This window comes from Salvelinus alpinus, chromosome 4 (assembly GCF_045679555.1).
Source record: "Salvelinus alpinus chromosome 4, SLU_Salpinus.1, whole genome shotgun sequence".
NCBI classification, from domain to species: Eukaryota; Metazoa; Chordata; class Actinopteri; order Salmoniformes; family Salmonidae; genus Salvelinus; species Salvelinus alpinus.
Genome location: NC_092089.1, coordinates 7,872,551 through 7,889,229, shown reverse-complemented (window position 1 = coordinate 7,889,229; position 16,679 = coordinate 7,872,551).

Below are 16,679 nucleotides of genomic sequence, written 5' to 3'. Positions count from 1 at the left end.
CATATCTCTGCTGCCCCAGCCTTAAATATGGTACATATCTCTGCTGCCCCTAGCCTTAAATATGGTACATATCTCTGCTGCCCCAGCCTTAAATATGGTACATATCTCTGCTGCCCCCAGCCTTAAATATGGTACATATCTCTGCTGCCCCAGCCTTAAATATGGTACATATCTCTGCTGCCCCAGCCTTAAATATGGTACATATCTCTGCTGCCCCCAGCCTTAAATATGGTACATATCTCTGCTTCCTCAGCCTTAAATATGGTACATATCTCTGCTGCCCCAGCCTTAAATATGGTACATAGCTCTCCTGCCCCCAGCCTTAAATATGGTACATATCTCTGCTGCCCCCAGCCTTAAATATGGTACATATCTCTGCTGCCCTAGCCTTAAATATGGTACATATCTCTGCTGCCCCAGCCTTAAATATGGTACATATCTCTGCTGCCCCCAGCCTTAAATATGGTACATATCTCTGCTGCCCTAGCCTTAAATATGGTACATATCTCTGCTGCCCTAGCCTTAAATATGGTACATATCTCTGCTGCCCCAGCCTTAAATATGGTACATATCTCTGCTGCCCCAGCCTTAAATATGGTACATATCTCTGCTAACCCCGGCCTTAAATATGGTACATATCTCTGCTGCCCCTGGGCTTAAATATGGTACATATCTCTGCTGCCCCAGCCTTAAATATGGTACATATCTCTGCTTCCCCAGCCTTAAATATGGTACATATCTCTGCTGCCCCAGCCTTAAATATGGTACATATCTCTGCTGCCCCAGCCTTAAATATGGTACATATCTCTGCTTCCCCAGCCTTAAATATGGTACATATCTCTGCTGCCCCAGCCTTAAATATGGTACATATCTCTGCTGCCCCTAGCCTTAAATATGGTACATATCTCTGCTGCCCCAGCCTTAAATATGGTACATATCTCTGCTGCCCCCAGCCTTAAATATGGTACATATCTCTGCTGCCCCAGCCTTAAATATGGTACATATCTCTGCCTCCCCAGCCTTAAATATGGTACATATCTCTGCCTCCCCAGCCTTAAATATGGTTCATATCTCTGCTTCCCCAGCCTTAAATATGGTACATATCTCTGCTGCCCCAGCCTTAAATATGGTACATATCTCTGCTGCCCCTAGCCTTAAATATGGTACATATCTCTGCTGCCCCAGCCTTAAATATGGTACATATCTCTGCTGCCCCCAGCCTTAAATATGGTACATATCTCTGCTGCCCCAGCCTTAAATATGGTACATATCTCTGCTGCCCCAGCCTTAAATATGGTACATATCTCTGCTGCCCCAGCCTTAAATATGGTACATATCTCTGCTGCCCCAGCCTTAAATATGGTACATATCTCTGCTCCCCTAGCCTTAAATATGGTACATATCTCTGCTGCCCCAGCCTTAAATATGGTACATATCTCTGCTGCCCCCAGCCTTAAATATGGTACATATCTCTGCTGCCCCAGCCTTAAATATGGTACATATCTCTGCTTCCCCAGCCTTAAAAATGGTACATATCTCTGCTTCCCCAGCCTTAAATATGGTACATATCTCTGCTGCCCCAGCCTTAAATATGGTACATATCTCTGCTGCCCCAGCCTTAAATATGGTACATATCTCTGCTTCCCCAGCCTTAAATATGGTACATATCTCTGCTTCCCCAGCCTTAAATATGGTACATATCTCTGCTGCCCCAGCCTTAAATATGGTACATATCTCTGCTCCCCCAGCCTTAAATATGGTACATATCTCTGCTGCCCCAGCCATAAATATGGTACATATCTCTGCTGCCCCAGCCTTAAATATGGTACATATCTCTGCTGCCCCTAGCCTTAAATATGGTACATATCTCTGCTGCCCCAGCCTTAAATATGGTACATATCTCTGCTTCCCCAGCCTTAAATATGGTACATATCTCTGCTGCCCCAGCCTTAAATATGGTACATATCTCTGCTGCCCCAGCCTTAAATATGGTACATATCTCTGCTGCCCCAGCCTTAAATATGGTACATATCTCTGCTGCCCCAGCCTTAAATATGGTACATATCTCTGCTGCCCCTAGCCTTAAATATGGTACATATCTCTGCTGCCCCCAGCCTTAAATATGGTACATATCTCTGCTGCCCCAGCCTTAAATATGGTACATATCTCTGCTGCCCCAGTCTTAAATATGGTACATATCTCTGCTGCCCCTAGCCTTAAATATGGTACATATCTCTGCTGCCCCAGCCTTAAATATGGTACATATCTCTGCTTACCCAGCCTTAAATATGGTACATATCTCTGCTGCCCCAGCCTTAAATATGGTACATATCTCTGCTGCCCCCAGCCTTAAATATGGTACATATCTCTGCTGCCCCAGCCTTAAATATGGTACACATCTCTGCTGCCCCCAGCCTTAAATATGGTACATATCTCTGCTGCCCCAGCCTTAAATATGGTACATATCTCTGCTGCCCCTAGCCTTAAATATGGTACATATCTCTGCTGCCCCAGCCTTAAATATGGTACATATCTCTGCTGCCCCAGCCATAAATATGGTACATATCTCTGCTGCCCCAGCCTTAAATATGGTACATATCTCTGCTTCCCCAGCCTTAAATATGGTACATATCTCTGCTCCCCCTAGCCTTAAATATGGTACATATCTCTGCTGCCCCAGCCTTAAATATGGTACATATCTCTGCTGCCCTAGCCTTAAATATGGTACATATCTCTGCTGCGACTAGCCTTAAATATGGTACATATCTCTGCTGCCCCCAGCCTTAAATATGGTACATATCTCTGCTGCCCCTAGCCTTAAATATGGTACATATCTCTGCTGCGACTAGCCTTAAATATGGTACATATCTCTGCTGCCCCAGCCTTAAATATGGTACATATCTCTGCTGCCCCAGCCTTAAATATGGTACATATCTCTGCTGCCCCCAGCCTTAAATATGGTACATATCTCTGCTGCCCCTAGCCTTAAATATGGTACATATCTCTGCTGCGACTAGCCTTAAATATGGTACATATCTCTGCTTCCCCAGCCTTAAATATGGTACATATCTCTGCTGCGACTAGCCTTAAATATGGTACATATCTCTGCTGCGACTAGCCTTAAATATGGTACATATCTCTGCTGCCCCAGCCTTAAATATGGTACATATCTCTGCTGCCCTAGCCTTAAATAAGTTACATATCTCTGCTGCCCCCAGCCTTAAATATGGTACATATCTCTGCTGCCCCAGCCTTAAATATGGTACATATCTCTGCTGCCCCCAGCCTTAAATATGGTACATATCTCTGCTGCCCTAGCCTTAAATATGGTACATATCTCTGCTGCCCCAGCCTTAAATATGGTACATATCTCTGCTGCCCCCAGCCTTAAATATGGTACATATCTCTGCTGCCCCAGCCTTAAATATGGTACATATCTCTGCTGCCCTAGCCTTAAATATGGTACATATCTCTGCTTCCCCAGCCTTAAATATGGTACATATCTCTGCTTCCCCAGCCTTAAATATGGTACATATCTCTGCTGCCCCAGCCTTAAATATGGTACATATCTCTGCTCCCCTAGCCTTAAATATGGTACATATCTCTGCTTCCCCAGCCTTAAATATGGTACATATCTCTGCTGCCCCAGCCTTAAATATGGGACATATCTCTGCTGCCCCTAGACTTAAATATGGTACATATCTCTGCTGCCCTGGCCTTAAATATGGTACATATCTCTGCTTCCCCAGCCTTAAATATGGTACATATCTCTGTGAGTCAACAGAGAGAGACAACTTCTCTCCCCAGGAGGAATGACGTGCAGCAGGGCTCTCTGTCTCCTTGGAGACACCAGAACCCCAGCCCTCCGGTGGCACAACTTCTCTCCCCAGGAGGAACGACGTGCAGCAGGGCTCTCTGTCTCCTTGGAGACACCAGAACCCCAGCCCTCCGGGGGCACAACTTCTCTCCCCAGGAGGAATGACGTGCAGCAGGGCTCTCTGTCTCCTTGGAGACACCAGAACCCCAGCCCTCCGGGGGCACAACTTCTCTCCCCAGGAGGAACGACGTGCAGCAGGGCTCTCTGTCTCCTTGGAGACACCAGAACCCCAGCCCTCCGGTGGCACAACTTCTCTCCCCAGGAGGAATGACGTGCAGGGCTCTCTGTCTCCTTGGAGGATAATAGCTATAATACTGAGAGGAAAATTATAGAGAACAAGTGAGGCCAATACTATAACTAAATGTCACATCTGATAGGATGTGTGGGTGGTCTGGAGTCTGCCAAGGCAAGTTGTAGCAGCTCATTGTTAAATACCATGACAGACATTACACAGTAAAGACCATTCACAGTAGTCCTAACACATTACATCTAGTAAACCCTGTCTACTGGCACCTACAGCACAGACTTACTGTATTTAAGAGATGAGGGTTCAAATCTTCCTACATGATATTGTTGCTTTGTTATGCCTGGCTATTAGATGATCAATATGTCCTACTGTATATCCCACTCTATGTCCTACTGTATATCCTACTGTATATCCTATTATATATCCTACTGTATATCCTATTATATATCCTACTGTATATCCTACTCTATGTCCTACTGTATGTCCTACTGTATATCCTACTGTATATCCTACTGTATGTTCTACTGTAAATCCTACTCTATGTCATGTTGTATATCGTACTGTATATCCTACTATATGTCCTATTGTATATCCTACTGTATATCCTACTGTATATCCTACTGCATATCCTACTGTAAATCCTACTGTATATTCTACTGTATGTTCTACTGTAAATCCCACTCTATGTCCTACTGTATATCCTACTCTATGTCATACTGTAAATCCTACTCTATGTCATGTTGTATATCGTACTGTATATCCTACTATATGTCCTATTGTATATCCTACTGTATATCCTACTGTATATCCTACTGCATATCCTACTGTAAATCCTACTGTATATCCTACTGTATGTTCTACTGTAAATCCCACTGTATGTCCTACTGTATATCCTACTGTATATCCTACTGTATATCCTACTGTATGCCCTACTGTATATCCTACTGTATATCCTACTGTATGTCCTACTGTATGTCCTACTGTATATCCTACTGTATATCCTACTGTATATCCTACTGTAAATCCTACTGTATATCCTACTGTATATCCTACTGTATGTTCTACTGTATATCCTACTGTATGCCCTACTGTAAATCCTACTGTATGTTCTACTGTATATCAAACTGTATAGCCTACTGTATATCATACTGTATATTATATTGTCATTTTGAGATTGGAGGACCAACCGTTAGAGAATTAGACTGAAAACTTTGTTAGTCTGAATAAATATCAGATTTGTCTCCCGGCTTATTTCAACCCTTCATGAACATCATCCAGACGTGCATGCTATTTCTTACTGAAGTGTCCCATTATTCCTCCTGAACACGTTGGAGCTGGCAGCACAACATCCTCTCCGTGTGACATAGGTCAACCGTGTGTCTTATCACGGTCTGACTTGGCATAATCTGAGACTGTGGCGTGGGAGATTAATCAAGCAGCCAACGGCCACATGAAACAGATTCCTTAATGAAGTGGGATCTTCACAGGGATTATAAGACCACCTGCGAGGTGGCACCTGGTCCACCCCTTTAAATTGGCACGGACGGCAGCGCCGCCACCAGCCAGACACAGAGAGGGCACGGAGACGAGACGTTTGGGGTGTCAAACCCATGCAAATGATGCCACTTCTGTGTGTTGCGGGGAACAAAAACAGCTCTGGGTGACATGGACTGAGCGTCGACTCTGTTCCTGCCAGCCTGGCAGTGTAAAACCCTGAGCTCAACCAGACGTCTTCCGGCTGCGGTGGAACTGCTATGTCGCTAATGAACGCTGGGTCTGGAGAACATGTCACTGTTGAGTAGTAGTACTCACCCCTCACAGAGACAATATATACGATCTGCTTTAGTCAAACTCTTCCTTCGTTAATGTTGCTTCCGCTGATATTTCTAGGGAGTTTCGAGGGAGTTTTTTCTAGCCACCGTGCTTCTACACCTGCATTGCTTGCTGTTTGGGGGTTTTTAGGGCTGGGTTTCTGTATAGCACTTTGTGACATCGGCTGATGAATGAAAGGCTCAAATAAATACATTTGATTGATACGGGTCAATGAATGCATGGACACATTCACTGGCCACGGAGGATATTTAATTTAGTGGGATGGGAGTTTTCCTTTTCACTTAATCTGACAGGGAGATTGATGCTCTCGCAGGGAAACACAGATGTGTTTTAAGGGTTGTTGTTCTGCTCGAAGGTTGCGAGAGCAGGGAAACCCCGTAGGACACTGAAGACTGGGATTCTGGCAGCACCCTGGAGTCCAGGTTGTATCTGGGATGAAGCTATTGTTGTCTGTAATTAGCAGTGTGTCGGTGTCTCAGGGTAGTCTGTGATTAGTGAGTGATGATCCCGTCCACATTCCTCCCTCACCCCCAGGACGTAAACGTGATTCCAGAGTGGTTGCCAAGGGGCCCAGGGAACAGGTCTGTTGGCGCAGCGAGGTGGCATCTTTCTGTTGTGCCATGTCTCTGCTCTGCCAAGAGAGGTGCCAAGGACAAGGCCGTCTGTCTGCTTTCTGAACCCTATACTCCAACTAGCTAGTTTCTGACTCCTATAATCCAACTAGCTAGTTTCTGACCCCTATAATCCAACTAGCTAGTTTCTGACTCCTATAATCCAACTAGCTAGTTTCTGACCCCTATACTCCAACTAGCTAGTTTCTGACCCCTATACTCCAACTAGCTAGTTTCTGACCCTGATACTCCAACTAGCTAGTTTCTGACCCCGATACTCCAACTAGCTAGTTTCTGACCCCTATAATCCAACTAACTAGTTTCTGACCCCTATAATCCAACTAGCTAGTTTCTTACCCCTATAATCCAACTAGCTAGTTTCTGACCCCTATAATCCAACTAGCTAGTTTCTAACCCCTATAATCCAACTAGCTAGTTTCTGACTCCTATAATCCAACTAGCTAGTTTCTGACTCCTATAATCCAACTAGCTAGTTTCTGACCCCTATAATCCAACTAGCTAGTTTCTGACCCCTATACTCCAACTAGCTAGTTTCTGACCCCTATAATCCAACTAGCTAGTTTCTAACCCCTATAATCCAACTAGCTAGTTTCTGACCTCTATACTCCAACTAACTAGTTTCTGACCCCGATACTCCAACTAGCTAGTTTCTGACCCCTATAATCCAACTAGCTAGTTTCTGACCTCTATACTCCAACTAACTAGTTTCTGACCCCTATACTCCAACTAGCTAGTTTCTGACTCCTATAATCCAACTAGCTAGTTTCTGACCCCTATAATCCAACTAGCTAGTTTCTGACTCCTATAATCCAACTAACTAGTTTCTGACCCCTATAATCCAACTAGCTAGTTTCTGACCCCTATAATCCAACTAGCTAGTTTCTGACTCCTATAATCCAACTAACTAGTTTCTGACCCCTATACTCCAACTAACTAGTTTCTGACTCCTATAATCCAACAAGATAGTTTCTGACCCCTATAATCCAACTAGCTAGTTTCTGACCCCTATAATCCAACTAACTAGTTTCTGACTCCTATAATCCAACTAGCTAGTTTCTGACCCCTATACTCCAACTAGCTAGTTTCTGACCCCTATACTCCAACTAGCTAGTTTCTGACCCTGATACTCCAACTAGCTAGTTTCTGACCCCGATACTCCAACTAGCTAGTTTCTGACCCCTATAATCCAACTAACTAGTTTCTGACCCCTATAATCCAACTAGCTAGTTTCTTACCCCTATAATCCAACTAGCTAGTTTCTGACCCCGATACTCCAACTAGCTAGTTTCTGACCTCTATAATCCAACTAGCTAGTTTCTGACTCCTATACTCCAACTAGCTAGTTTCTGACTCCTATAATCCAACTAGCTAGTTTCTGACCCCTATAATCCAACTAGCTAGTTTCTGACCTCTATACTCCAACTAACTAGTTTCTGACCCCGATACTCCAACTAGCTAGTTTCTGACCCCTATAATCCAACTAGCTAGTTTCTGACCTCTATACTCCAACTAACTAGTTTCTGACCCCGATACTCCAACTAGCTAGTTTCTGACCCCTATAATCCAACTAGCTAGTTTCTGACCTCTATACTCCAACTAACTAGTTTCTGACCCCGATACTCCAACTAGCTAGTTTCTGACTCCTATAATCCAACTAGCTAGTTTCTGACCCCTATAATCCAACTAGCTAGTTTCTGACTCCTATAATCCAACTAACTAGTTTCTGACTCCTATAATCCAACTAGATAGTTTCTGACCCCTATAATCCAACTAGCTAGTTTCTGACTCCTATAATCCAACTAACTAGTTTCTGACCCCTATACTCCAACTAACTAGTTTCTGACTCCTATAATCCAACAAGATAGTTTCTGACCCCTATAATCCAACTAGCTAGTTTCTGACTCCTATAATCCAACAAGATAGTTTCTGACCCCTATACTCCAACTAACTAGTTTCTGACTCCTATAATCCAACAAGATAGTTTCTGACCCCTATAATCCAACTAGCTAGTTTCTGACTCCTATAATCCAACTAACTAGTTTCTGACCCCTATACTCCAACTAACTAGTTTCTGACTCCTATAATCCAACAAGATAGTTTCTGACCCCTATAATCCAACTAGCTAGTTTCTGACTCCTATAATCCAACTAACTAGTTTCTGACCCCTATACTCACACTAACTAGTTTCTGACTCCTATAATCCAACAAGATAGTTTCTGACCCCTATAATCCAACTAGATAGTTTCTGACCCCTATAATCCAACTAGTTGGTTTCTGACTCCTATAATCCAACTAACTAGTTTCTGACCCCTATACTCCAACTAACTAGTTTCTGACTCCTATAATCCAACAAGATAGTTTCTGACCCCTATAATCCAACTAGCTAGTTTCTGACCCCTATAATCCAACTAGCTAGTTTCTGACCTCTATAATCCAACTAACTAGTTTCTGACCCCTATAATCCAACTAGCTAGTTTCTGACCCCTATAATCCAACAAGATAGTTTCTGACCCCTATAATCCAACTAGCTAGTTTCTGACCCCTATAATCCAACTAGCTAGTTTCTGACCCCTATAATGCAACTAGCTAGTTTCTGACCCCTATAATCCAACTAGATAGTTTCTGACCCCTATAATCCAACTAGCTAGTTTCTGACCCCTATAATCCAACTAGCTAGTTTCTGACCCCTATAATGCAACTAGCTAGTTTCTGACCCCTATAATCCAACTAGCTAGTTTCTGACCCCTATAATCCAACTAGCTAGTTTCTGACCCCTATAATCCAACTAGCTAGTTTCTGACCCCTATAATCCAACAAGATAGTTTCTGACTCCTATAATCCAACTAACTAGTTTTTGACCCCTATACTCCAACTAACTAGTTTCTGACTCCTATAATCCAACTAGCTAGTTTCTGACTCCTATAATCCAACTAACTAGTTTCTGACCCCTATACTCCAACTAACTAGTTTCTTACTCCTATAATCCAACAAGATAGGTTCTGACCCCTATAATCCAACTAGCTAGTTTCTGACCCCTATAATCCAACTAGCTAGTTTCTGACTCCTATAATCCAACTAACTAGTTTCTGACCCCTATACTCCAACTAACTAGTTTCTGACTCCTATAATCCAACAAGATAGTTTCTGACCCCTATAATCCAACTAGCTAGTTTCTGGCCCCTATAATCCAACTAGCTAGTTTCTGACCTCTATAATCCAACTAACTAGTTTCTGACCCCTATAATCCAACTAGCTAGTTTCTGACCCCTATAATCCAACTAGCTAGTTTCTGACCCCTATAATCCAACTAGCTAGTTTCTGACCCCTATAATGCAACTAGCTAGTTTCTGAACCCTATAATCCAACTAGCTAGTTTCTGACCCCTATAATCCAACTAGCTAGTTTCTGACCCCTATAATCCAACTAGCTAGTTTCTGACCTCTATAATCCAACTAGCTAGTTTCTGACCCCTATAATCCAACAAGATAGTTTCTGACCCCTATAATCCAACTTGCTAGTTTCTGACCCCTATAATCCAACTAGCTAGTTTCTGACCTCTATAATCCAACTAACTAGTTTCTGACCCCTATAATCCAACTAGCTAGTTTCTGACCCCTATAATCCAACAAGATAGTTTCTGACCCCTATAATCCAACTAGCTAGGTTCTGACCCCTATAATCCAACTAGCTAGTTTCTGACTTCTATAATCCAACTAGCTAGTTTCTGACTTCTATAATCCAACTAGCTAGTTTCTGACCTCTATAATCCAACTAACTAGTTTCTGACCTCTATAATCCAACAAGATAGTTTCTGACTCCTATAATCCAACAAGATAGTTTCTGACCCCTATAATCCAACTAGCTAGTTTCTGACCCCTATAATCCAACTAGCTAGTTTCTGACCTCTATAATCCAACTAACTAGTTTCTGACTCCTATAATCCAACTAGCTAGTTTCTGACCCCTATAATCCAACAAGATAGTTTCTGACCCCTATAATCCAACTAGCTAGTTTCTGACCCCTATAATCCAACTAGCTAGTTTCTGACCCCTATAATCCAACTAGCTAGTTTCTAACCCCTATACTCCAACTAGATAGTTTCTGACTCCTATAATCCAACTAGCTAGTTTCTGACCCCGATACTCCAACTAGCTAGTTTCTGACCTCTATAATCCAACTAGCTAGTTTCTGACTCCTATACTCCAACTAGCTAGTTTCTGACTCCTATAATCCAACTAGCTAGTTTCTGACCCCTATACTCCAACTAGCTAGTTTCTGACCTCTATACTCCAACTAACTAGTTTCTGACCCCGATACTCCAACTAGCTAGTTTCTGACCCCTATAATCCAACTAGCTAGTTTCTGACCTCTATACTCCAACTAACTAGTTTCTGACCCCGATACTCCAACTAGCTAGTTTCTGACCCCTATAATCCAACTAGCTAGTTTCTGACCTCTATACTCCAACTAACTAGTTTCTGACCCCGATACTCCAACTAGCTAGTTTCTGACTCCTATAATCCAACTAGCTAGTTTCTGACCCCTATAATCCAACTAGCTAGTTTCTGACTCCTATAATCCAACTAACTAGTTTCTGACCCCTATAATCCAACTAGCTAGTTTCTGACTCCTATAATCCAACTAGCTAGTTTCTGACTCCTATAATCCAACTAACTAGTTTCTGACCCCTATACTCCAACTAACTAGTTTCTGACTCCTATAATCCAACAAGATAGTTTCTGACCCCTATAATCCAACTAGCTAGTTTCTGACTCCTATAATCCAACAAGATAGTTTCTGACCCCTATACTCCAACTAACTAGTTTCTGACTCCTATAATCCAACAAGATAGTTTCTGACCCCTATAATCCAACTAGCTAGTTTCTGACTCCTATAATCCAACTAACTAGTTTCTGACCCCTATACTCCAACTAACTAGTTTCTGACTCCTATAATCCAACAAGATAGTTTCTGACCCCTATAATCCAACTAGCTAGTTTCTGACTCCTATAATCCAACTAACTAGTTTCTGACCCCTATACTCACACTAACTAGTTTCTGACTCCTATAATCCAACAAGATAGTTTCTGACCCCTATAATCCAACTAGATAGTTTCTGACCCCTATAATCCAACTAGTTGGTTTCTGACTCCTATAATCCAACTAACTAGTTTCTGACCCCTATACTCCAACTAACTAGTTTCTGACTCCTATAATCCAACAAGATAGTTTCTGACCCCTATAATCCAACTAGCTAGTTTCTGACCCCTATAATCCAACTAGCTAGTTTCTGACCTCTATAATCCAACTAACTAGTTTCTGACCCCTATAATCCAACTAGCTAGTTTCTGACCCCTATAATCCAACAAGATAGTTTCTGACCCCTATAATCCAACTAGCTAGTTTCTGACCCCTATAATCCAACTAGCTAGTTTCTGACCCCTATAATGCAACTAGCTAGTTTCTGACCCCTATAATCCAACTAGATAGTTTCTGACCCCTATAATCCAACTAGCTAGTTTCTGACCCCTATAATCCAACTAGCTAGTTTCTGACCCCTATAATGCAACTAGCTAGTTTCTGACCCCTATAATCCAACTAGCTAGTTTCTGACCCCTATAATCCAACTAGCTAGTTTCTGACCCCTATAATCCAACAAGATAGTTTCTGACTCCTATAATCCAACTAACTAGTTTTTGACCCCTATACTCCAACTAACTAGTTTCTGACTCCTATAATCCAACTAGCTAGTTTCTGACTCCTATAATCCAACTAACTAGTTTCTGACCCCTATACTCCAACTAACTAGTTTCTGACTCCTATAATCCAACAAGATAGGTTCTGACCCCTATAATCCAACTAGCTAGTTTCTGACCCCTATAATCCAACTAGCTAGTTTCTGACTTCTATAATCCAACTAACTAGTTTCTGACCCCTATACTCCAACTAACTAGTTTCTGACTCCTATAATCCAACAAGATAGTTTCTGACCCCTATAATCCAACTAGCTAGTTTCTGGCCCCTATAATCCAACTAGCTAGTTTCTGACCTCTATAATCCAACTAACTAGTTTCTGACCCCTATAATCCAACTAGCTAGTTTCTGACCCCTATAATCCAACTAGCTAGTTTCTGACCCCTATAATCCAACTAGCTAGTTTCTGACCCCTATAATGCAACTAGCTAGTTTCTGAACCCTATAATCCAACTAGCTAGTTTCTGACCCCTATAATCCAACTAGCTAGTTTCTGACCCCTATAATCCAACTAGCTAGTTTCTGACCCCTATAATCCAACTAGCTAGTTTCTGACCTCTATAATCCAACTAGCTAGTTTCTGACCCCTATAATCCAACAAGATAGTTTCTGACCCCTATAATCCAACTTGCTAGTTTCTGACCCCTATAATCCAACTAGCTAGTTTCTGACCTCTATAATCCAACTAACTAGTTTCTGACCCCTATAATCCAACTAGCTAGTTTCTGACCCCTATAATCCAACAAGATAGTTTCTGACCCCTATAATCCAACTAGCTAGGTTCTGACCCCTATAATCCAACTAGCTAGTTTCTGACTTCTATAATCCAACTAGCTAGTTTCTGACTTCTATAATCCAACTAGCTAGTTTCTGACCTCTATAATCCAACTAACTAGTTTCTGACCTCTATAATCCAACAAGATAGTTTCTGACTCCTATAATCCAACAAGATAGTTTCAGACCCCTATAATCCAACTAGCTAGTTTCTGACCCCTATAATCCAACTAGCTAGTTTCTGACCTCTATAATCCAACTAACTAGTTTCTGACTCCTATAATCCAACTAGCTAGTTTCTGACCCCTATAATCCAACTAGATAGTTTCTGACCCCTATAATCCAACTAGCTAGTTTCTGACCCCTATAATCCAACTAGCTAGTTTCTGACCTCTATAATCCAACTAACTAGTTTCTGACTCCTATAATCCAACTAGCTAGTTTCTGACTCCTATAATCCAACTAGCTAGTTTCTGACCCCTATAATCCAACTAGCTAGTTTCTGACCCCTATAATCCAACTAGCTAGTTTCTGACCCCTATAATCCAACTAGCTAGTTTCTGACCCCTATAATCCAACTAGCTAGTTTCTGACCCCTATAATCCAACAAGATATTTTCTGACCCTTATAATCCAACTAGCTAGTTTCTGACCCCTATAATCCAACTAGCTAGTTTCTGACCCCTATATTCCAACTAGCTAGTTTCTGACCCCTATAATCCAACTAGCTAGTTTCTGACCCCTATAATCCAACTAGCTAGTTTCTGACCTCTATAATCCAACTAGCTAGTTTCTGACCCCTATAATCCAACAAGATAGTTGCTGACCCCTATAATCCAACTAGCTAGTTTCTGACCCCTATAATCCAACTAGCTAGTTTCTGACCTCTATAATCCAACTAACTAGTTTCTGACCCCTATAATCCAACTAGCTAGTTTCTGACCCCTATAATCCAACTAGCTAGTTTCTGACCCCTATAATCCAACTAGCTAGTTTCTGACCCCTATAATCCAACTAGCTAGTTTCTGACCCCTATAATCCAACTAGCTAGTTTCTGACCTCTATAATCCAACTAGCTAGTTTCTGACTCCTATAATCCAACTAGCTAGTTTCTAACTCCTATAATCCAACTAACTAGTTTCTGACCCCTATACTCCAACTAGCTAGTTTCTGACCCCTATACTCCAACTAGCTAGTTTCTGACCCCTATAATCCAACTAGCTAGTTTCTGACCCCTATAATCCAACTAGCTAGTTTCTGACCCCTATAATCCAACTAGCTAGTTTCTAACTCCTATACTCCAACTAGCTAGTTTCTGACCCCTATAATCCAACTAGATAATTTCTGACCCCTATAATCCAACTAACTAGTTTCTAACCCCTATAATCCAACTAGCTAGTTTCTGACCTCTATAATCCAACTAACTAGTTTCTGACCCCTATAATCCAACTAGCTAGTTTCTGACTCCTATAATCCAACTAGCTAGTTTCTGACCCCTATAATCCAACTAGCTAGTTTCTGACTCCTATAATCCAACTAGCTAGTTTCTGACTCCTATAATCCAACTAGCTAGTTTCTGACTCCTATAATCCAACTAGCTAGTTTCTGACCCCTATAATCCAATCCGTTGTTATATTTTGATGTATGTCTATTATTTTTTAATCGCATAGTTCTTTTTTCAGAAACTAGCTAGTTGGATTATAAAGGTCAGAAACTAGCGAGTTTCTGAAAAAAGAACTATGCGATTAAAAAATAATAGACATACATCAAAATATAACAACGAGAAGATGCAAACTAACTGCCGTCCTTCACGGTGAATGTGGATCCTGTGAACTATAAGAGACGGACCCCTCCCCTCCCCCCACCAAACTACCTGCCGTCCTTGACGGTGAATGTGGATCCTGTGAACTATAAGAGACGGACCCTCCCCTCCCCCCACCAAGCGTTGGTCTTGTTTTGAATGAAAGAAGACCCATCACTAATCCTGTCTCTGGATCAGTTACAGAGACGTTAAAGCCATTCTGCACCCCTGACAGATCAGCTCCTTGATGTCTGTAGGAGACGCAGAGACACTGATTATATGTTTTCTGTCTTCTGAACCACAACGAGACGCCCCGACTTCAGCTGGAAATAAAACCAACAGCAACTAAACCTAATAGAGTTGCAGTAAGTTAATTTAAAACAAGAATGTTTCAATAAGACTTCACACACTGTGACTGTCGATGGTAGAGTCCCCCTCCACCCCTAATCAGGAAGTCGTTTTGACACTAACTATCCCATCATGCCTCTCACCCTGGGCTTTCATCAGGTGCACGGTCTCTGTTTGGCCAAGAAAGATCGTCGAATGTTCATCCTCCTCATCCTCCTCCTCCCAGCCAGTCAGACGGACCAGACCATTCCTCTCTTCAAGACTATCAGTCAATGTGTTTCACAGGGCTTCAGATGGCCTGCGAGTCCCTCCAACATTTAAAACTGTCAAAATGCTGCTGTCATCATATGAATTCAGCTCATTTCCCATGGCTGTGTGACAGAGACATTACACCATCACCACGTTCTGGTTGAATTCAGCTCATTTCCCATGGCTGTGTGACAGAGACATTACACCATCACCACGTTCTGGTTGAATTCAGCTCATTTCCCATGGCTGTGTGACCATGATATTACACCATCACCACGTTCTGGTTGAATTCAGCTCATTTCCCATGGCTGTGTGACGGAGACATTACACCATCACCACGTTCTGGTTGAATTCAGCTCATTTCCCATGGCTGTGTGACGGAGACATTACACCATCACCACGTTCTGGTTGAATTCAGCTCATTTCCCATGGCTGTGTGACGGAGACATTACACCATCACCTCACCACGTTCTGGTTGAATTCAGCTCATTTCCCTTGGCTGTGTGACCGAGACATTACACCATCACCACGTTCTGGTTGAATTCAGCTCATTTCCCATGGCTGTGTGACCGAGACATTACACCATCACCACGTTCTGGTTGAATTCAGCTCATTTCCCATGGCTGTGTGACGGAGATATTACATCATCACCACGTTCTGGTTGAATTCAGCTCATTTCCCATGGCTGTGTGACCGAGACATTACACCATCACCACGTTCTGGTTGAATTCAGCTCATTTCCCATGGCTGTGTGACCGAGACATTACACCATCACCACGTTCTGGTTGAATTCAGCTCATTTCCCATGGCTGTGTGACGGAGACATTACATCATCACCACGTTCTGGTTGAATTCAGCTCATTTCCCATGGCTGTGTGACGGAGACATTACACCATCACCACGTTCTGGTTGAATTCAGCTCATTTCCCATGGCTGTGTGATGGAGACATTACACCATCACCACGTTCTGGTTGAATTCAGCTCATTTCCCATGGCTGTGTGACCGAGACATTACACCATCACCACGTTCTGGTTGAATTCAGCTCATTTCCCATGGCTGTGTGACGGAGACATTACACCATCACCACGTTCTGGTTGAATTCAGCTCATTTCCCTTGGCTGTGTGACGGAGACATTACACCATCACCACGTTCTGGTTGAATTC